Source organism: Schistocerca nitens, chromosome 5 (genome assembly GCF_023898315.1).
Source record: "Schistocerca nitens isolate TAMUIC-IGC-003100 chromosome 5, iqSchNite1.1, whole genome shotgun sequence".
NCBI classification, from domain to species: domain Eukaryota; kingdom Metazoa; phylum Arthropoda; class Insecta; order Orthoptera; family Acrididae; genus Schistocerca; species Schistocerca nitens.
The window spans coordinates 631,896,303-631,920,735 of record NC_064618.1 but is presented as its reverse complement, the minus strand read 5'-3'; positions in this window follow the sequence as shown (position 1 = coordinate 631,920,735).

The window sequence follows — 24,433 nt, the reverse complement described above, 5'->3', positions numbered from 1 at the left end:
GAGACAGTGGGAAACATCCACAAGAGGTTGAAAAAGGTGTATGGAGATGCTGCTGTCGATTGCAGTACAGTTAGTCGGTGGGCAAGCAGGTTACGTGATGAAAGCGGGCACGGCAATATTGAGGACTGTCCTCGCAGTGGCAGGCCTCGTACTGCACACACTCATGCCAAGTTGAACCACCATAAATTCTGATGCATATGTGGCGAAACTGAAGAAACTTGAAGCTCGACTGAGTCGTGTTCGACCACATCGGCAAAAGAAGGATGTTTTGCTGTTGCGAGACAATGCACGGCACATGTCAGTCAAGAAAACCATGGAAATGGAAGTGATCACAAAATTCGGATGGACAACACTGAAACACCCGCCTTACAGTCCTGACCTGGCTCCATGTGACTATCATCTCTTTGGGAAACTGAAAGACTCTCTTCATGGAACAAGGTTTGAAGATGATGACTCCCTTGTGCACACTGCCAAACAGTGGCTCCAACAGGTTGGTCCAGAATTTTACCGTGCGGGTATACAGGCGCTGGTTCCAAGATGGCGCAAGGCAGTTGAGAGGGGTGGAAATTATGTGGAGAAATGAAAATATTGTTCCTAAAGGATGTATCTACCACTGTAAAACTTTCATAGATGTAGAATAAAAGATGGATTTTAAAAAAAATGGTGTGCATTTCTTTTGGAGTGTCCCTCGTATAATGGCGGATGGGAGAGTCAATCCCAGTTGCCTAAACCAGTTGAGGCTGGTCGACCTGAACTTGTCTCCGAACTCTCGAATGAAGAAGACGTCATTGACTCTCTGACGTCACAGTAGATGCCTCCTTCTGCCTCTCTTAGAGACTTCCATCACAAAGGTTGTCTTGTCACTCTCTGACGCCGTGGAACTTTCTGTGAATGGAGCATCCTGATTGGTTCTTACTGAATTTACTCGCTAGTGACGTCGGAACACTGTCTGCCACTTTCTACACATGGGGAAATTACGAGCATTTCAGCGGAAAAATATATTTTTACCGATCGAGAAAAAACACACATAGCAGTTATGTTGCACTGACAGTTGAACAGTGCAAAAGTAATCTACAGACCATGAAATACGGAAACTATTGTCAAAGACACTTAGTCAGTTACACTGCTCCGCTACTGTCGTGGAATTCTTGAATTTCTCGGTGTGAAATCGATCTCCAAACAGACTACATCACCACAAACTATTGTACCGTCTTGCCATATCACTACGTCTTTGTAGTTAACTCAATCCATATCCTGCAGCATACAAAATCATCACTCCCGCATCCTGCATGTAGCTATCGACCGCCAAACAATCCTGCATATACTGTGAAGACACACAGATCGAAAAACAGAACCATTTGTGCCCTATATGGTCGCAGTGCTAGATATCCCTGGTCAGTCATCCATTGTGGCCAAAATTCACAAAGTAACTACCCCCCCCCCCCCCCCCCCCCCCCGACGCTCAGGACTGATGCATGATTGGCGCACCCTCCACAGACAGTGGCTACTCTCCGAAAACGTGTACAACATTTTCCTTAAATAGCCCTGACAGACGTTTGGTAAGTCTCTGACGCCATTACACTGTCGTATTCCTAGAGTAGTAATCATTCGATATCGATGAATTGCAGATGTATTAGATTTTCTTCATGCAGTCTTCGTACACCAAAGGTGCCGCAGTAAGGCTTTATTGGTCATTAAAAACCCTATATCTGGCATGGTGATTATAGACGAGATTTAGAGTATATGCTGAGGCATACAGACATTGATTTTTACTCGACATTACATATGTGACTGGAAAAGAAACGAAGAAATTGATAATACCGCTACGAGGTAGTCCACACCGAGCAGTGGTTTGTGGAATACAGATTTAGATGTGATTTTCACGATACTATAGCCATGTGAAGACGTTTGTTTGGGAATGGGTGGTCAGGAGTCAGATATTTTGCTATTGTTCACAAGGCAGGCAGGTTTCCGTTTACAGAAAGCATTTCCCTTTAACCTAGACGAATGTCTTTGAAGCCAGAACGCTTATAGGTATTTTAGGATATTCTAGGTAGGAATTTTCTTCACGAAGAACTGCTTGGTACCACTGGCTACATACCTCAAACACAGGTAGAAATACGCTACAGTTCCCGAGCGGCCCCAGCTACTATTTGCTTTCGTCCATTTATACACGTGAGGTTAAGAGCATCTTTGTGTTCTGATCCTGCTGAATGGACCACATCCCAGAGGAACCAGCACGAGGGTTAGTGGAGCGGAGGGCCCGAGGAGGATGGGAGGTAGTTTCTCCCAGCGCTCTCTACAGGTCGAATTGTGAACTTACTTAGTAGGTCCTCTAACGCCTAGGTGAATGCTGACAGCCGTCGAGACTGTTTTGGCCGAAAATTGTTTTTTTATTACAGTGATTTTTCGTGGCTTTTTATGTTTTTTGTCGACTTCAGAGCTTTTCCTAGTGGATGAGGTTTTCGAAGGCTGTATTGTGAACTAACTCTCCACGAGTCCTCTGGGACAGTGGAACAGGACGAAGTAGCAAGTGAACATCGTTTAAAGAACCAGGGTTGTAGACTGTTTAATGGAATAGATGAGCGGTGTTTCCGAAGTATTTTATCGTGAAAATTGCGGTACAAAGCCCAGTTTTTTGGTAGCTGTCACTGGAGAACACCCACTGGATATAGGTGTCAGCAGTGAGAAGCGTCAGAGTAGCTTTGATCAGTCTAACATGCTAACTAAAGGGATGTCAAGGTTCAGAAAAACTTTCTGAACAAACCTTATGATGGAATAACACTCAACACACAGGGGACCACATTTCAGTGCTACAAGTTTCCAGCGACTATAAGTATGAAGGTATCAGCAGCGAGAAGCATCAAAGAGTAGCTTTGACGAGCCTAATGTTATTCCTACAACAGCCTGATTTTACTGAGACGAGGGCCGCTTTCAGACAGTGCCCGCACATTCAGAACGTTTGAAAGTATTCCACTGTTGACCATCCAGTTCTTCATCCGTGACTAATAGTCAGGTATTTCGCTGTTATTCCACGAAGCCGGGGGTGGTCTTCCCGAGAGACACGTTTAATGGCTTGTAGGAGGCGTCCTGTTCTTGAGTCTTTTGTTCATTTGCGACTGATTTCTGCAGACTGGAAACAGAAGCCTCTTGTTCGACAGTGAGGTGGTGTGATAGTTGACGTCACACTTCTCTGTCGGGGCTGTAGTGGGACAAATTGTTAGAAGTCTCTATCTTCTCTATCTTTGTGTGTCGTCGGTCTGGCTGCTCCGAAACTTCCAGAAGGCTCTTGTTCGACTGTGCGGTATAATGCATTCTGCACATTCCCCATCTTAATCTGGTTGAGAGAACATAGACTGATGTGTCTTGTTTGCATCGAGATGGTGAAACACCAGCAGAATAGACATTTTCTAATTCTCTAGACGTGAGAAACACAAATGATTATGAGTATCGAAAGTTAAATTGACTTTGTAAAGTGCAAAGATGATCTGGAAGTGTTATACCATTGACATCTGCACTCGTAAAAAATATGAGTGGGACTGCGACTTTCCTCTATTTTCGAGTTTTCACGTAAAAATTTTCGCGGACGAGATACGTTTGTAGTTACTCAGTGGTTTGCAGCTCGTCCTATGTAATCACCTCTTTAAAGTTTGTGCTCTCTAGAGATTTAATTTCCAATCCTTATATTCAGAGTTATACTGTTTAGGCGATCGTTAGCATTCCTCTATGTAATTGATATCGACAATAGTCGCGTAAATGGTATGATATTTCGGAAAAACATGTGCAAATAAAACTAATTCTGGAAATTTTCATATTCTACTCGAAGATTTCAGCATAAAAGTGTCACAAATATGGTCGTGTTCTGTCGTGTAAAATTGGATTTTGCAGCTGATATTGGTTTCAGATAGTTAAATTAATTCGCTGTTATGAAGCATTTCTCATCGATGTAGCTCAGAAAGTAAATATTTTTGCAATCCCAGAATTTTGAGACGGATGCGGCTTATTGCTTAAACCACAGCAGAAAGCAGGCCTAGCCAGAAAACAATAACATTAGCAGGTGCCTTTGAGCCAGAAGAACCACAATAGCTTTTTTACACGTGTTCGGAGAGTGGCCACTGTTTCCGTAGTGTGCCCCAATCCGCAACAGTCCTGAACGTGGTGGAGATGGGGAAGGGGGGGGGGGGAGGTGTTGCCACGTGACTGTTGCCCGCAATGAATGACCAATCAGGCATATCTAGCACTGCGATTATATATGGCACACGTGCTTCTGTTTTTTGATCTGTTTGTCTTCACAGTATATGTAGGACTGTCTGGCGGTTGGTAACAATATCAGGATGCAGAGGTGATGATTTTGTATGGTGCAGGATATGGATTGTGTTTACTACATCAACGTAGTGGTATGGCATGATGGTACAATAATTTGTTGTGATATAACATGATTATACACTTCTGGAAATTGAAATAAGAACACCGTGAATTCATTGTCCCAGGAAGGGGAAACTTTATTGACACATTCCTGGGGTCAGATACATCACATGATCACACTGACTGAACCACAGGCACATAGACACAGGCAACAGAGCATGCACAATGTCGGCACTAGTACAGTGTATATCCACCTTTCGCAGCAATGCAGGCTGCTATTCTCCCATGGAGACGATCGTAGAGATGCTGGATGTAGTCCTGTGGAACGGCTTGCCATGCCATTTCCACCTGGCGCCTCAGTTGGACCAGCGTTCGTGCTGGACGTGCAGACCGCGTGAGACGACGCTTCATCCAGTCCCAAACATGCTCAATGGGGGACAGATCCGGAGATCTTGCTGGCCAGGGTAGTTGACTTACACCTTCTAGAGCACGTTGGGTGGCACGGGACACATGCGGACGTGCATTGTCCTGTTGGAACAGCAAGTTCCCTTGCCGGTCTAGGAATGGTAGAACGATGGGTTCGATGACGGTTTGGATGTACCGTGCACTATTCAGTGTCCCCTCGACAATCACCAGTGGTGTACGGCCAGTGTAGGAGATCGCTCCCCACACCACGATGCCGGGTGTTGGCCCTGTGTGCCTCGGTCGTATGCAGTCCTGATTGTGGCGCTCACCTGCACGGCGCCAAACACGCATACGACAATCATTGGCACCAAGGCAGAAGCGACTCTCATCGCTGAAGACGACACGTCTCCATTCGTCCCTCCATTCACGCCTGTCGCGACACCACTGGAGGCGGGCTGCACGATGTTGGGGCGTGAGCGGAAGACGGCCTAACGGTGTGCGGGACCATAGCCCAGCTTCATGGAGACGGTTGCGAATGGTCCTCGCCGATACCCCAGGAGCAACAGTGTCCCTAATTTGCTGGGAAGTGGCGGTGCGGTCCCCTACGGCACTGCGTAGGATCCTACGGTCTTGGCGTGCATCCGTGCGTCGCTGCGGTCCGGTCCCAGGTCGACGGGCACGTGCACCTTCCGCCGACCACTGGCGACAACATCGATGTACTGTGGAGACCTCACGCCCCACGTGTTGAGCAATTCGGCGGTACGTCCACCCGGCCTCCCGCATGCCCACTATACGCCCTCGCTCAAAGTTCGTCAACTGCACATACGGTTCACGTCCACGCTGTCGCGGCATGCTACCAGTGTTAAAGACTGCGATGGAGCTCCGTATGCCACGGCAAACTGGCTGACACTGACGGCGGCGGTGCACAAATGCTGCGCAGCTAGCGCCATTCGACGGCCAACACCGCGGTTCCTGGTGTGTCCGCTGTGCCGTGCGTGTGATCATTGCTTGTACAGCCCTCTCGCAGTGTCCGGAGCAAGTATGGTGGGTCTGACACAGCGGTGTCAATGTGTTCTTTTTTCCATTTCCAGGAGTGTAGATAGATTTCACGTCGAAAAATTCGAGCTTTCCTCGACAGTAGCAGAGCAGTGTAACGGACTATGTGTCTTTGACAATAGTTTCCGTATTTAATAATCCGTAGACCGCTTTTTCAGGACTTGACAGTCAGTGCAATACGACTGCTATGTGTTTTTTTCCGATCGGTACATAATTTTCCTCTGACATTCTCGTAATTGGTCTGTGCGTAGAAAGTGGCAAACAGTGGATTCTCATCGCAAGCAGCATTTTGACGAGTAAATTCGGTAAGAACCAATCAGCATGCTCCATTCACAGAAAGTGCCACAACGTCAGACTCTCATAAGGTATCCTTTGTTGGGGGCGTAGGAATCTCTAAGACAGGGGCAGAAGAAGGTATCTACTGAAAGTCCTGTGGTGTCAGAGATTCAGGAGGTCTTTTTCGTTCGAATGTTTGGAGATAAGTCCAGGCAGACCAACCTCATCTGGTTTGGACATGTGGCATGCACTCCCCAACCCGACATTGTTTCTTTAGAGCGTCTACAGGCCAACATTGTGGACATCGAAAATTCAACGAGAATTCCAGCCACTTTTCTCAGCTGTAGTACATTGTTTGTAATTCTAGGAGAATCTTTTAGACATCTGATCTGCTGTGTCTCTGTGTTCTTTTCACGATGTGTTGTGAGTTTCGAAATGTGTCATGAACTAGGGTATGTAATTGTCCTGATTTTCTAGTCTGTGCTTAGAAACCAATAAGGATATTCCATTTTAGAGCTGTGCTTCGAAAAGTGAAGAAAATAAAAATCAGTGACTTAACATCTCTGACTCCAGCAGCAAATATAACCCTAAGCTCACCCAATGTTTCAGAAAAGTGACGAACACTACAGTAGCTGTAGAACTCTGAATTTTTTCACTCTGACAGTGCCTCCAAACAAGCAGCTGAAACTCGAAAATCGGGAAGTTGGGGAGGCAGGAGGTGGCAGAAAGTGGGGAGTGGGGAGTGCTGTATGGTGGATGTATTGTGGCTAGAGCAGTCCATCTTCAAACTTCGAGGCAAACATATACATGTGTGACCAGAAAAAGTGGGTGTGATGGTTGTGAAAAGAGGGATTGGAGCACTGGTGAAGTGTGGAGGACAATCCACCAGCAGGATAACACCACCAAAGACCATATTCCCTGTGAAAGCCCGCATCTCGTGGTCGTGCGGTAGCGTTCTCGCTTCCCACGCCCGAATTCCCGGGTTCGATTCCCGGCGGGGTCAGGGATTTTCTCTGCCTCGTGATGGCTGGGTGTTGTGTGCTGTTCTTAGGTTATTTAGGTTTAAGTAGTTCTAAGTTCTAGGGGACTGATGACCATAGATGTTAAGTCCCATAGTGCTCAGAGCCATTTGAACCATTTTTGAACCCTGTGAAAAAAAAAAATGAAACACACTAACCTAATCTTCCTGTCCAGCAGCTGGACAGAGATTGACTGTTTCCATCACTTCCCGGGGTGGAATGTTGGTGGGAGGTAGGTGACGGTGGACTGGGGAAGGGAAAGGTCAGTTAGGTTAGTGGAGGTACCCCAGTTTCTCTATTTCCTGCCAAAATTTAAATTTCCCACCATGACATCAGTGTGACGTTACCACATCTGTGACCGCCATCTTAACCTGCCATCTCGGTTAAATTTGTCAACAATGCGAGCTATGCCACAAACTGCCAAACTCTGCTACTTCAGAGTGATGGTGATGAGGACTGAGGGCTGGTAAGAGGTGGTGATGAAACAGGTCTGGTTGTGGGAGGGGAGGGAGTATGGCAGAGGGTAGCTGGTACTGGGATCTATAGATTAGATAGGTAAAGGGAGTTAGGGGTCGACAGAGAAGGGAAAATAAGAAGGTGTGATATGGGAAGAGAAGAAGGGGAGCCATTGGGGTGGTGGATAGGGTAGGGTTGATACAGAGTTGGTAGGATGGGTGTACACAGGGGAGGTGTTCTGGAAAGTAGGATAATTGAAATTTCTTAGGGAGAGAACGTGGAAGAGATGTACAGGCATGCAACACACTAGGATTGTAAGGGAGAGGGAACACAGTAGGAGATGTTGGGTTTGCAGTTGGTGGGGGTTATTTGGAGGTGTTCAGTGTGTGTGAGGAGAGGTGGGAATTTGATGAATAGGTAAAGGATCCTTGTGGGGAAACGTAAATGGATGATAAGGAACTCAGGATAAGAAAATTTATTTTTCCTTATTGTTATCTCATTCCATCACACCTCATATGGGCAGGAACGCGGATTGTCAGTGGTAAGGGCAACCTCCTCTTCATCCAGCTGACAATATAGAACTAAATTAAAAGAAAAACAAGTAATATATATTGGAGATCCTTACACTGAAATTTAAAGTTTTTAAAACTGAAAAATATAAGGAAGTTTTTACATATATGGTAGATAAAAACAATAATAAAACGTAAAATGAAGCACAATAAATACACATTTAAAACATATTCCTGAAAGACTGATATTTAAAAGAAGCACTTTTCTGTCACTAGAAACTGTAGGGACCAGCCATAGGATAGGGAATTAGTTGGCGAATGGGGAAACGTTGGTCATATAAGTATGAAGGTATGTGGTCATATAAGTATGAAGGATTGGTGCATAATAGAGATGGGTTATGAGTGGCTGTTGGGACAGAAGAGAGAGTGGAATAGAAAGGGGAAGTGGCGACACTAATAAATGTTGGGAAAACAGTGTCGTGGAAAGAGAGGAAGATGGGGAAGAAAGGTGCTAAGAAAATGTGGGGAGGAAAGGGAGAGAAAGCCCTGATAAGGTGGAATGGGTGGGGTGGACTTGTAGCTGATAGGATGGATAAATGTCAGCGCAGAGTACATGATCTGGAAGTCGGGATGGTCGAAGTTTTTCTGGGAGGGCATGTGGAGGGTGTTAAGTGGAGGCTTGGTAGGATGTGTTGGTAAAGGCGTGGTAGCATATGAGTATTCAGAAGTAAAGGGGAAAGACGATAAGCCAAAAAAAAAAAAAAAACGTGATTTTTAAAGTCCAATCTAAAACCATCACGTCTGTCAGTTCGTCTATTTGAACATGATAATCTGCAGTTGTTTTTCTTTATTGAATTTCGGGCTGGAAGCAGCGTAACATGCAGTTCTGCAGCCTATAGAAGAGTTAAAAACAAAATGAGTACATAACAAAGAATAAAAACAGGCAATGACACAGTGACTGTTTGAAAGTGTAACATTGCTAAAAGTTGGGGAAGTAAAAATAGAAAAACAAAGGGTTCGTGATGCTGATTAAAACACATAGTAATTAGACAGGCACAATTAAAAAAACATGGTGACAGTCTGGTGTCTGTTCGCAAGAGTTAAAAAACACACCTAGCGACAGTATGGTGTGTGTTCATAACACTTAAAAAGGGAACACACAACACTGATCACTCACTTAAACACTGCACTGTAGTGTACACAGGGAGAGAGATGGGGAGAGGGGGGGCGGGACCAGGTCAGATAACAGAGAAAAAGGGGGGAGGAATGGGAGACGATGGGGGAGGGCGCGGACACATAATAAAAGGGGGGGCAGGGCGGATGCGAGAAAAGGAGTGGTTGAGGCAGAGGAGGGGAAAGCAAATGGGGGAGAGAATGGAGTCAAAGAGATGGTAGGTGGGGAAAAACAGGATGGAAAGGGGGGGGAGATGAGGCCTGGAAAAAGGACAGAGGGTGGGAGAGGGAGGTGAGGATCAGAGTTGACAGTAGGAATAAATGGAGGGAGAGAGGGCATCATCTGGGAGGGGGAGCTGGATAATCTGAAAAACTACTAGACGAATTTTCATGGGGTTTTCAGAGCTAGCTTGAGCGTACTTGGCGCAACATAGAGGCTTTACTTTATAAAAACCGTAACACGAACAAAATACACCGTCATTTAAAGTTTTATCTAATGTCAACGCTCACTATAGCAGTTCGGATGTTTAATGTCACAGCACAGTAAACTAAAGAACTAGTAAGTGGAGCTGTTAGTTTAGTAATACACCAAAGAAGCGACAGAAGGCGCACTTAGTTTAGCAATACATCGAAGAACCAATAGATGGCACGGTGTTTTTTTTTTCTTTTTTTAAGTCATTGACAGATGTGTTTTCGGAAGTCTACGTCGGTAACAGAATTAAGCACCGCAATCTTATCTTTACGAATACAAACAGCAAATTTACTTGTTAGGAATGCGCAATTTCTGATTTTACGTTGTGTGTTATAAAAAAGTTAAGGCATTGCTTTGCTTTTTTCTATAGGTCATATTTGTATTCTTGGCTAGGAAAAACGAATTTATTGGCTATGCTTTGCGACCTGGGTGCATACTCATTACATTTTGATATATTTTTGTTTGGAAATAAAAATGTCTTGGGTACAGTCGAGTCTCTCGTACTACACCAGAATATCTAAGAGACTGAGGACTATGCGATCTCAAGAATCCAATAGTGTTTGTGAGGCGAGTCTTACTGCTGGCCGAGAACATCAGGCACTAATTCGCTCTTTGGAAAGATGAGCAGATGCTGCGTGTCATGAGCATGGACTTCCGTATCAGTTGCTTTTCCCACGTCCAGCTTTACATAGCTCTGTCCTGTCTCGTTCGTGTCCCTAATCATACCACTTCGAACGTATACAAAGAAACTTTACGCTGATATACCAGCATATTATAACCACCGTCCACCGCGACGTTGGGTGCCGCGTGGTGGCGTTGAGGGCATGTGACACGGTAACAGAAATACGTAAGCGAAACAGACACAGACGGGGGATCACCCAAGCAAAGATATGGGCTGCAAATGGGGAAATCTACTGAGATAAACGATTTTGACAAGGGGCAGATTCTTATTACGCAGAGCCTGTGACCGATTATCTCGTAAACGCCAAAGCAGGTCGAATGTTCACTTGCTGCTGTTGTGGGAATCTACGGAAAGAGGTAGAAGCACAGAGCAACTAGCACTAGGTACTAAATGGTTGGACATCCACGACTCTTCACAAAACGTGGGGTTCTGAGGCTTGTCTGCTCTGTAAAGTAGGATAGATGGTGATCTCTGCCGAAAGAGCACAATGCTGGTGGACGCATAAGTGTTTCGGAGCACACCGTTTATCGAACGTTGTCGAACATGGAGCTCCGCAGCAGACCACCCCTTCTTGTTCATACGTTGATCTAACGACATCGTCACTTACAACTGCAGTGCGAACAGGACCATCGGGATTGTGTCAGATCTTCGGGTGAACCACATTTTTGCTACACGTCTCCACAAACGCCGTCATCGAGATGAACGACGGCTCGAAACGTGCAGCGCACCACGGAAGTAGCCTGGTGGGAGCAATGTTATGCTCTGGGAGACATTCTCCTGTGCTTGCATGGGACCTGTGGTAGTAATCAAAGACACGTTGACAGCTGCATCCTTTCATGCTTGATGTCTTCCCAGGTGTCGATGTCATTTTCCGTGTCTCGGAGCGAGAACCGTGCTACAGTGGTTTGAGAGGAATTATAGTAAATGCATGATGATCTCTCGTCTGTGAAATTCGCCTAATCTAAATCCTATGGAAACCATCTGGGTTGCTATGGGCGCCTTCAACACGTAAGCAAATCAGGTGCTCGTTATTATGTGAATTACATGACCTGTGCGTAGACATCTAATTACTTCCACAAACCTACCAATAAACGGTCGGATACCTGACAAGCAGAATCAGTTATGTATTTCGTTCCAAAGATAAACAGACACGCTACTAAGTAGGTGGTCATAATCTTTTGGCTCATCAGCGTGTAAGTCAAAAATAAATTACACACTTACAAAGTTTCAAGCACAGCTGTAAGTAAATACCTGGGCAACTACAGGTTTCTCAGATAGAATTTACATTAAATATAAGGTGTCTATAATTATCTCCATTGCTTTACATTTTAATACAGTGAAACTTCTTTTATGCGGCACTCATTAATCTGTACCTTTGATACAACCATTTTTATTTACTTACCGTGCAGTAACAATACAACATTTGATACTCAGGAAACGGTAGTTGCAGCTATCGCTGATAACGATCATCCGAATGTAATACAGCCAACAACAGTGTACTTTGAAAAATTAACATTGTTTTGAACTACACGTACTACATTACTCCCATTGTGAATGAACAAAACGTTTGATACAGTGAATATCATGGACAAAGGAGAATTGTTGAAAAGCATTGGTGCTGAATTTGGTGTGGGAACAGTATCTTACTGGCAGAATAACCAGAAATAAAATGTAAACTTTGTTTTAGAATGACGATAAAGGACAGTTTATAGAGTCGAAAAGACAACTCAAACAGCGAAGAATGATAACTTTTTGAAATTTTAAAATGAGTATGAAAGCCGGAATAATTGGTTGAGTCGGTGGTTCACTTGCATAGTGTGTCCAAAACTTTTGTTTCACTTACCGAATTCTGTTTCCTTGAACCAGTGAGCTTCCTCCGGTGGCATCTTCATTTTTTGCATTTTTAAGCAAATCCACTGCACCTAGGAAATAAACAAACTGTATGAATTACTTTGTCACATATCCAAAAGCGGTTGTTATTATGTAGTACAATTTTACTGTTAAAGAATCGAGTTGTATAGAATATTTATGGACGCCCTGTATGCAGTAACAATAACAAGTTTAACAAACGTTCTGAACATATTGTATAAAAGTTATTTAAAGTATTTCAATTGAAGCTGTAAGACTTTAACCCATAATTATACCTTTGACAACATGTCACTAAGGTTATAAATTTCACTAATCGGTGTCACTCATCGCTGTTGCATTTTGGTGCAACATATTGTGTCAGTCCTACAGTTATTTTTCACACCCATATTTTTATGAAACTCTGAGTACCCTCAACTTCTAGATAGATTATTGAAGTGTTAGGCCTATTGAAAATTTTGATTAGTATACCACTAAGAAAACCATTATAGTAGGCGAACGGATGACTGTTGATTCACGTATTAACTGACCAAATGTCATTGTTCAATATAGACGAGCAGTCCGAGTGAGCGAAGGAACAAGCTGGTGATTTGAAAGAGAGTTTATGATGCCAGTACCTTTTTCTGGAGCTCACAAGCAGAGAGGCGGAAAGCTGAGCAGTATGTCTGACAGAACACTCCTTGGGAAAGACGAGGCCATCCCGTGTCCATAAATAGTGAAATAACATTATACATTTACTTTTTACTGCAACATGATCGTCTTGGAAAATGTATTATTGCTTGAATTTTTAAACATTGCTTCCACATTTTAGATACCTTATTAAATATATGGAGTTGAGACATAAGACATTTCCAGGATCAGGAGTGGTCTATGACTATAATTTATTGGTTATGAACTGACAATGAAAACTGAAGGAAATTCAGAAAGCTATGAATATGAGAAAATGGGAACTAAATAATCTGAAAGAATCAGAGATTTTTGAAAGGGAGCATTAGATAACATTGGACTTAAATAGGGGAAAGGAATACAATAAAAGACGAATTGGTAGCTTTTAAATATGGAATATCGGAGGTATCGGAGGATCACACACGTAAGGAAAACGCCTTTTAGAAATCTTTGGAAGACGCAGAAGATATTGATTTTAACAGACAAAAGTAGAAATACGAGTACATAGCAGCAAATGAAACACGCGAAAGAGATTAGAGATATCCAAACAAATCGATTGACGAAAGTGCAAAACAGCTAATTGCGAATAGCTAGAGGACAAATGCAGCAAGCACAAGGAGGGAAAAGATAGAAGTCGTCTTAGCAAAATTAAAGACAAAAAAGAAGCAGCTGTATGATTATCAAAAGATTAGATGAAACGCCAGTAATAATTAAAGATGAAAGAGCTGAAATGTGGAAAGCATATATTGAGGGTCTATGAAAATCAACTTGAGGAAAACAGTGCTCAAACAGAAGAGGAAGTAGGTGTACATGATATGGAAAGGATGGTAATACGAGTAGAATTTGACAGACGTCGAAAGATCTGAGTGGGAACTAGGCACCAGGAGGAGACGACATTCTCTCAGAATTTCTGAGATCCTAGGGAGAGTACATCATGAAAAAGTTATTCCAACTGCTGTGAAAGATACAAGACTTCAGGAAGATTGTGAATACTATCAGCTTAATAACTCACGATTACAAAATATTGACGCTAATTATTTACAGAAGAGTGGAAAAAATGGTAGAACCCAAAATCGGGGAAGACCACTTTGGTGTCGGGAGAAATTTAGGAACACAAAAGGCTGTACTGACTGACCCTACGAGTTATCCTAGAAGATAGGTTGGAGGAACACGATCCTACATTTAAGCACTAGCAAATTCAGCCAAAGCTTTTGACAATGTAGACTGGATTGTACTCTACGAAATTTTGAAGATAGCAGTGATAAAATACAAGGTTCGAAAAGTTATTCACAGACCCAGACCGTAATTCTAAGAGTCTAAGGACGTGAAAGAGAAACCATACCTGAAAAGGGAGAGAGCTGTTATGTAATTCAGTCCGTATGTCGAGGAAGCTATGAAGGAAACAAAGAAGAAGTTGGTAAAGGGAAATAAAGTTAAGGGAGAGGAAATAAGACCTGTAGAAAGGAAATAAAAACTTTAAACTTTGAGGTTTGCCAGTATCATTATAATTCTATCAGGCATTGCAAATAGACTTTGAAAAACAGTTGCAAGAATGAACAGCATCTTGAAAAGATATTATGAGATGAATATCAACCAAAGGGTTATGGCATGTTGTCGAAATAATCAAGCGATTCCAAGGGATTTTGCCGAGGAAATGTGACAGTAAAAGTGTTATATGAGTTTTGTAATTGGGTCACAAAAGTAATTGATTAAAAACAAAGTAGAGAAGATACACCATCAACAGCATAAAAGAAGGTTACTAAACTGACGCTGCAGTTTTCCATGGCTAATGCTAGCTTATTTTCAGGATCTGTAGGACAGAAAAAAATCTTTCCTACCGTTGAATAATGGCGTGAGTATTCGATGGCTATTTGGTGTGTCTAATATTGCTGGTACTTATCAAATGGAGGTGCAAAACAGCACACCCAGATGACATCACGTTCAGCTTATTGCCATCTATAGGAGCTTGAGAAAGTCGAATTTTATCATGACAGATATGGTAGCACAATACCGACAGATGGTCGGACAGTTGGCTGTAGTCGTTGAATGGAGAACGTGTGGTGACGATGCGGACTCGTCAGTATGTGATAAGAAGGGCAACTCTTGTTGTCATACCCTTCACTACATGGGGGCTAAATGGCATATTCCAACAGGATAATGCAACATAGCTCACTGCAATTCACACCAAAAACGGCTAGACGAACGCATCGATCCTTGAATGGCCCGCTCGGCCACCTGATTTGTCCTCCATAGAACATGTCTGCCATTCCACTGAAATACGTGCACTTCCAAACCAGTCTCCATCAACAAGTAGCGTGAATGGGCACCGTACGTGTTTCAGGAATGGCGTGAAATTCCTCTCGATTGCATTCAGAGAATCTTTTTCTCCACGCCATAAAGAACACGTGAGTGTATTCGGGTCCCATTGGGGTCACATCTCATACTGACGTTGATGACGGTCATCAGTTCAGATTGGAGTGAAAGTTTAATCATTTCATATCAGTTGTGTGCTGAACAATTCCGTAAAGTTTCTCAGACGTCGGACTGGTACTTCATACCGTAATGGATACTTCCAATTTTCGTCAGTATATAATGCAACGGAATATTTAATTTCAACGGATAGCCGATAGCGATGTATTTTTTTCTTTCAGATTTGCCTGCGTTCAACTATGTGTAGTGTGAATACTGACAGACAGACTTCCTCAGTTGCTACTTAATGCTATTTTTATAGTGAGAAAGAGTAATCTTTACTTCTCTTTTGCATCTTAATTATTTCGAGGCCGTGCTGAAAAGAAATGAATCAGCATTTTTTATGTGAAAATTCTTAAAGCTCTTTTTTTTTAAAAAATGTATTGACATTCTGCATCTTCAGTCTTCATCTGTACATAATTATTTATCTACATAGTCACCCTGGCGACGAACAGATTTCTCCCAACGAAAGACCAATTTGTTGATACCGTCCCTGGAAAATTTTTGACTTTGTTGACAAAACCACAATCTCACCTCTACTTGCATCGCTTCATCATTATTAAACTGAATTCGTTGAATGTGTTCTTGAAGATTTGGAAACAGATAAAAATTGGATGGGGCCAAGTCGGCATTGTATGGAGGATGATCGATGACAGTGAACCAGACGTCTTTTGTTACAGATGTCGCAGTACTTGCTTGTCGTCTCGCATTGTCATGGTGAAGGAGGTGTTCCAAGTGTAGACGAACTCTTAGAATTAGCGCTTTCAGTTTTCTGAGCCGTATCTCACCAGCCAACGTAGTTACGTTAGACACAGCTATGTTATACACTGCAATTTGGAGCCCTATAGCGGCAAAGAGTTGCAGCGGAGCGGGAAAGGCCACAGAGTAAGATGCATGAGACGTAATACCTCAACCGATATTGAGAATAGAATAAAATATTCGGAGGCATTACTTTTCAGCATGCTCTGGTAATATTTCTCTTATTGTGACATGCTTTATCTAAATCTTCGGTGGTCTACAAAGTAGTAAAAGAGATAAGCGTTTCCTAAGCTGCAAATACTCTGTTGGGAGATAGTGTTTCATGACATCATTTTTATACCACGCATATTGATACATATTTTATCATCCAGTACAGGATTACGACTTAGCACTTCCTTTTTATGTCTGATTGCTTCATTTGTGAGTCTATTAATTTGTGCGTACAATTTTTAGATTCATCTACACCTCACTATTTACCACTTCTCAGCATGTAACATCTCTGCTATGGTCTTTCTGTAGACTTTATTTCACCTTGCTGCTAGATTAGCTGAGGATTCATTGGGTCTGCAGAGGATAGTAGGTGCAGGGGTATTGGTTCGATGCTGTGTTCACACATAAAGCAACAAGTGAGTGCTTAACCATAATCTTATTCTTGATCATGATGTACACATATAAATGATATTGCAAAACACTACAAACATGAAAACAAAATTTTTACAGTTTAGCAACGAATTGCCTCTTTCATTTCTTTGTAGACCAGTGAAGAAGCTTATCAGTAAAGGTGAACCATGTCCCAGTATAAACGACGCTAAAAATTCATTTGCGAAAGTAGAGTACAATTTGTTCTTATCTAGAGATAAACTACGTATTTCTATGTACTACAACTGTTAGGATAGAAATTAGTTCGTTTGGCGCAAGAAACTACGCCACGGGGATCAGATGGAACAAAGCACATTACATTAATCAAGTTACCAAACTAGTTTGCGCTGCCACCAGCGCACTGCTGCAATATTTCAGTGGCGATGCACAGGGTCCTACAAACGTAGACCGTTTGCAGAATGTATAAAGGTGTGGTTTCGCCCGACATCCCCCGAGATATACGCACTGCAGTAGCAGCTGAGGGCACTGGGAATACGTGTTTGCGCCAGGAGGATAGCGACACGGCGAATACAGAAGTCCTTTCCTAACACAGCAACCTGACGGATAAGTCATTGACCAAACCAAATATGTCGGTTACTGTTTCTCCGTCTTGAAGGCATTACCTTTTTTTTTTTAATAGGTTACATCGCCACCTACCACATTTTTCAGCATCGGGAAATTCTCTTTCATATAACAGGTCAACTGATGCGACTACATTACGAAGCAAATATAAATATTCGCTCTTAGGGTTCCGTACGTCAATCGGTAAGAAAGGAACCCCGAAAGGATTTCTTTCTTGTTCTTCTCTCTGTCTATCTGTCCGCCTCTCAAAAACGCTTTCTTTCAGGAAAAGATACGGCCATTTATGTCACATATTTTGACACTCGCAAACTCACTCATTAGAACCCATGGGGTACTTCCCGTTGACCTTGAATTATGATATTTTGGCAAGAAGCGAGGTTTCTCAGTACAGCGAAAGGAAAAAAAAATCCGAAAATTGCGAATTTCTAATTATATCACACTAAGCAAAATTTTTTGATCATTTGGGAACCGACTGTATGTCTGGCCGACCGTCTGTCAAGACCTCCTTTTCTCAGATATGGGTGGATACGTCAGATTGAAATTTATGTCGCATACTTATGTGCGTAGTTCCTCGGCGGTGTAATAAATTTCAGCTTCTAAGTCAGAGCGATAGAAAGATAGTGCCATTTACATCACATATTTTTGTACTCGGGAATCTGACTGATCCAAAGTTTTAGGGTATTTCCCATTGGCCTAGAATCATGATATTTGCCAGGAAGAAATGTTTCATAGTACAAGCAAAGGGAAAACTCCGAAATTGTTAATTTGTAACTGTATCGCAAGAAAAATAAATGTATTCTGTCATTTGTTATCCGACTTCAAACTTATAACTAAAACATTTTCGAAAGTCTTGGAATTCCGAAACCGGTGTCTTGCCAGCATCAACGTCGACAACAGGCAGAAATCGTCGAGATTCTAGGTTCCCAGGATGGATGAAAAATCTATATACATAATTAAGTTTGTACGGAACCCTCAGAGCGTGAGTCGCTCTCGCACCTGGCCAATTTTTTTATGAATCTAAATGCTTTGTACTAGTTGCAGCCTAATATTTATTTATTTTCCTGACGCATTTCACTTTTTATATTAAAGGCTTCTTCAGCGGACGTAATGTGGAACAATACAGTTTTTCCATGCGACAGTTATTGATTCGATACCAGCTGATTTTTCCGTAAGTACAATGGTACTTCCAGTAATTAGTTTGTCCTGCCTAAATGTTCAGTTATTCATATCTACTCAAAGAAGTACCCTCCAAACTATTTTTTATCTATTCATTCAAAGATCACATGGTGGTGACAGGAAGACACGCAAATTCCTTCCAATGAAACAACAAGTTTACTGTAACTATCAACAGCAATACCTAAATAAAAATTCTTGTTTAAAGCAAGTTTCTCCATTATTTTATCCATTTCTGTTGAAGAACACCGCAGTTGTTTTCGTAAATTTCGCTGTAGGAAATACTGTACCGTATCACAAGCGTTTTTAAAATGATTTTAGTGTACAAATATTAGTTTCGGGCCTGAGTCTATCGTCAGATGGTAGAGTTGAGCGTTGACTTTTTTGAAAGTTTTACTTTGTGTCCTAAAATATAACAAAGTTTTTGTTGTGCATAGTTTACAAAAGGTTAGGACGCAAATGTAAATCCTTTTATAAACTATGGATCACAAAAACTTTGTTATATTTTAGGACACAAACGTAAAACCTGCAAAGAAGTCAACGCTACTACCTGGCGATGGACTCAGGCTCGAAACCACTAATTGTACAATGAAATCATTTTTAAAAAAAGCTTATGGCTGAGTGCTGTATATTCTATAGTCCTAGTTTCTTCATCTTGCGTAAACCACAGTCTCAAGTACAGATACTGTTGAGAATCAGTGGACAAAGTTCAAAACCATCGTACAATATGCGTTAGATGAGTATGTGCCAAGCAAGATCGTAAGAGATGGAAAAGAGCTACCGTGGTACAACAACCGAGTTAGAAAACTGCTGCGGAAGCAAAGGGAACTTCACAGCAAACATAAACATAGTCAAAGCCTTGAAGACAAACAAAAATTACGCGAAGCGAAATGTAGTGTGAGGAGGGCTATGCGAGAGGCGTTCAATGAATTCGAAAGTAAAGTTCTATGTACTGACTTGGCAGAAAATCCTAAGAAATTTTGGTCTTATGTCAAAGCGGTAGGTGGATCAAAACAAAATGTCCAGACACTCTGTGACCAAAATGGTACGGAAACAGAGGATGACAGACGAAAGGCCGAAATACTAAATGTCTTTTTCCAAAGCTGTTTCACAGAGGAAGACTGCACTGTAGTTTCGTATCTAGATTGTCGCACAGATGACAAAATGGTAGATATCGAAATAGACGACAGAGGGATAGAGAAACAATTAAAATCGCTCAAAAGAGGAAAGGCCGCTGGACCTGATGGGATACCAGTTAGATTTTACACAGAGTACGCAAAGGAACTTGCCCCCCTTCTTGCAGCGGTGTACCGTAGGTCTCTACAAGAGCGTAGCGTTCCAAAGAATTGGAAAAGGGCACAGCTCATCCCCGTTTTCAAGAAGGGACATCGAACAGATGTGCAGAACTATAGACCTATATCTCTAACGTCGATCAGTTGTAGAATTTTGGAACACGTATTATGTTCGAGTATAATGACTTTTCTGGAGACTAGAAATCTACTCTGTAGGAATCAGCATGGGTTTCGAAAAAGACGGTCGTGTGAAACCCAGCTCGCGCTATTCGTCCACGAGACTCAGAGGGCCATAGACACGGGTTCACAGGTAGATGCCGTGTTTCTTGACTTCCGCAAGGCGTTCGATACAGTTCCTCACAGTCGTTTAATGAACAAAGTAGGAGCATATGGACTATCAGACCAATTGTGTGATTGGATTGAAGAGTTCCTAGATAACAGAACGCAGCATGTCATTCTCAATGGAGAGAAGTCTTCCGAAGTAAGAGTGATTTCAGGTGTGCCGCAGGGGAGTGTCGTAGGACCGTTGCTATTCACAATATACATAAATGACGTTGTGGATGACATCGGAAGTTCACTGAGGCTTTTTACGGATGATGCTGTGGTATATCGAGAGGTTGTAACAATGGAAAATTGTACTGAAATGCAGGAGGATCTGCAGCGAATTGACGCATGGTGCAGGGAATGGCAATTGAATCTCATGTAGACAAGTGTAATGTGCTGCAAATACATAGAAAGATAGATCCCTTTTCATTTAGCTACAAAATAGCAGGTCAGCAACTGGAAGCAGTTAATTCCATAAATTATCTGGGAGTACGCATTAGGAGTGATCTAAAATTGAATGATCATATAAAGTTGATCGTTGGTAAAGCAGATGCCAGACTGAGATTCATTGGAAGAATCCTAAGGAAATGCAATGCGAAAACAAAGGAAGTAGGTTACAGTACGCTTGTTCACCCACTGCTTGAATACTGCTCAGCAGTGTGGGATCCGTACCAGACAGGGTTGATAGAAGAGATAGAGAAGATCCAACGAAGAGCAGCGCGCGTCGTTACAGGAGCATTTAGCAATCGCGAAAGCGTTACGGAGATGATAGATAAAATGCAGTGGAAGACTCTGCAGGAGAGACGCTCAGTAGCTCGGTACGGGCTTTTGTTAAAGTTTCGAGAACATACCTTCACCGAAGAGTCAAGCAGTATATTGCTCCCTCCTACGTATATGTCGCGAAGAGACCATGAGGATAAAATCAGAGTGATTAGAGCCCACACAGAAGCATACCGACAATCCTTCTTTCCACGAACAATACGAGACTGGAATAGAAGGGAGAACCGATAGAGGTACTCAAGGTACCCTCCGCCACACACCGTCAGGTGGCTTGCGGAGTATGGATGTAGATGTAGATGTAGAACTATAAGATAATGTCGCAATTTCACACCAGAACAAATTAGTTAATCGTATTGCTCTTCACTTTTGGCCTTAATTGAGTATAAGTACGATATTTGTTGCCCGTTATATTGGTGTGTTACTATGATCTTTTATCGGCTGTTATTTGCTCTGGACACTTAAGAAACGTAGCATATGTTTAAGGAAATAACGAGATTAATGTCAGGTCCTATGGTTGCGCTTGGATGTAATTCGAGGGTGGATGCGGAACTGGAGAGTCGAACAAATACGTTGGCCGGAGGTTCAAATGGCTCTGAGCACTATGGGACTTAACATCTTAGGTCATCAGTCCCCTAGAACTTAGAACTACTTAAACCTAACTAACCTAAAGACCTGCACGAGGCAGGATTCGAACCTGCGACCGTAGCAGTCCCGCGGTTCCGGACTGCAGCGCCTAGAACCGCACGGCCGTTGGCCGGAGGTTTCAAGGGACACAACACCCCTGTTTGAAAGAGTAGGTGGAATGTTTACCGACGGGGCAGGAACAGAATAAAATGTCGATCGGTCTTGAAGGCAAGAAACAGTCCAGCGGGGCCAGAGCACCCAAAACAATTACCAGAGTCGGCCAAAACTGAACCAATGTATCACATCCTTGTATTTAAATTGAATACATGTTATTTAATATGTAAATTGCTTTCTTGGAGTCATTTGCGATGGCATCTTCAATAAATATTCCTCGGTTCACAAGCCACGTTATTTCGAAAAAGATACTTGAGCTTGGGATAGCTGTCGCCGCCATCGTCATCAGGAGTTGAAGTCCCTGACAACTGAGGCTGTCACCGGTGCTCTGCTTAAGTAGACGTAATGTCAGCGTCTGGAACTTTCCAAGCAGGGTCAGAGTGGCGCACGCACAGAAAACAATGTGGAAAGCTCGCCGGCCGAAGTGGCCGCGCGGTTCTGGCGCTGCAGTCTGGAGCCGCGAGACCGCTACGGTCGCAGGTTCGAATCCTGCCTCGGGCATGGATGTGTGTGATGTCCTTAGGTTAGTTAGGTTTAACTAGTTCTAAGTTCTAGGGGACTAATGACCTCAGCAGTTGAGTCCCATAGTGCTCAGAGCCATTTTTTTGTGGGAAGCTCCTAGCGGCTCCGTTCCGTCGCGGTACCGGGTGAAATCACATTGCACGATCGGCAGGCGCCACGCTTGGACATTGAGGGGAAAAGTAAATACGTAGGCTTGACTCTTTTAGGGACGCGAAGCAACAGTTTCAAACGTGGTGCCGCCCGCTCGTGTCATGTGACGTCATTGAGTCTTGGCGTGACGGATCCGGTAGGACATGCCCAAATTGCCTTCTGCGCTTGCGCCGCCCCAGCCCTCTCTGGAAGGCTCCAGACGCTGCCATAACATCTACATAAGCAGAACATCGTGCCAGCCCAGGTAATCAGTGAACTCCTAATGAAGATGGCGGAGACAGCTATAGAACGGTGCAGTATTTTATTATAAATGATGGAGCTAACCAAGAAGTTTTTATTGATGAAAACTGCATCTCGAATCCAAGATTTATAGGCAAAAGGAATTGCTTTCCAACCAAGTCATATGGAAATGCTAATTATTCCTTTGAAGCCACAGAAAATATAAAGTGACATTAAAAGCTATAGTAGATTGGAAGAAGGTACCAGGGCTTCATTAGCTGGTACAAACATTCACTGCGCGAGCTGCTCTGGAAACAATACTCCTCGAAGAAGGTACAACATCCTGGGCACTTATGAGCTGCCGATGAGCAAGACTTTGTCCTCTACAGTCATGAGCTGGTAGACAAGTTTAGTGATGATGTTGTCATTGGATTTTTCTATCCAGAAGCATTTCTTGGTCTAGCCGTTTTAGTGCATATAATTAGCATCACCCCCCCCCCCCCATGAACCATGGACCTTGCCGTTGGTGAGGAGGCTTGCGTGCCTCAGCGATACAGATAGCCGTACCGTAGGTACAACCACAACGGAGGGGTATCTGTTGAGAGGCCAGACAAACGTGTGGTTCCTGAAGAGGGGCAGCAGCCTTTCAGTAGTTGCAAGGGCAACAGTCTGGATGATTGACTGATCTGGCCTTGTAACAATAACCAAAACGGCCTTGCTGTGCTGGTACTGCGAACGGCTGAAAGCAAGGGGAAACTACAGCCGTAATTTTTCCCGAGGGCATGCAGCTTTACTGTATGATTAAATGATGATGGCGTCCTCTTGGGTAAAATATTCCGGAGGTAAAATAGTCCCCCATTCGGATCTCCGGGCGGGGACTACTCAAGAGGATGTCGTTATCAGGAGAAAGAAAACTGGCGTTCTACGGATCGGAGCGTGGAATGTCAGGTCTCTTAATCGGGCAGGTAGGTTAGAAAATTTGAAAAGGGAAATGGATAGGTTAAGTTAGATATAGTGGGAATTAGTGAAGTTCGGTGGCAGGAGGAACAAGACTTCTGGTCAGGTGACTACAGGGTTATCAACACAAAGTCAAATAGGGGTAATGCAGGAGTAGGTTTAATAATGAATAGGAAAATAGGAACGCGGGTAAGCTACTACAAACAGCTTAGTGAACGCATTATTGTGGCCAAGATAGATACGAAGCCCACAACTACTACAGTAGTACAAGTTTATATGCCAACTAGCTCTGCAGATGACGAAGAAATTGAAGAAATGTATGATGAAATAAAAGAAATTATTCAGATAGTGAAGGGAGACGAAAATTTAATAGTCGTGGGTGACTGGCATTCGAGTGTAGGAAAAGGGAGAGAAGGAAACGTAGTAGGTGAATATGGATTGGGGCTAAGAAATGAAAGAGGAAGCCGCCTGGTAGAATTTTGCACAGAGCATAACTTAATCATAGCTAACACTTGGTTTAAGAATCATGATAGAAGGTTGCATACATGGAAGAACCCTGGAGATACTAAAAGGTATCAGATAGATTATATAATGGTAAGACAGAGATTTAGGAACCTGGTTTTAAATTGTAAGACATTTCCAGGGGCAGATGTGACTCTCACCAAAATCTATTGGTTATGACCTGTAGATTAAAACTGAAGAGACTGCAAAAAGGTGGGAATTTAAGGAGATGGGACCTGGATAAACTGAAAGAAACAGAGGTTGTACAGAGTCTCAGGGAGAGCATAAGAGAACAATTGACAGAAATGGGGGAAAGAAATACA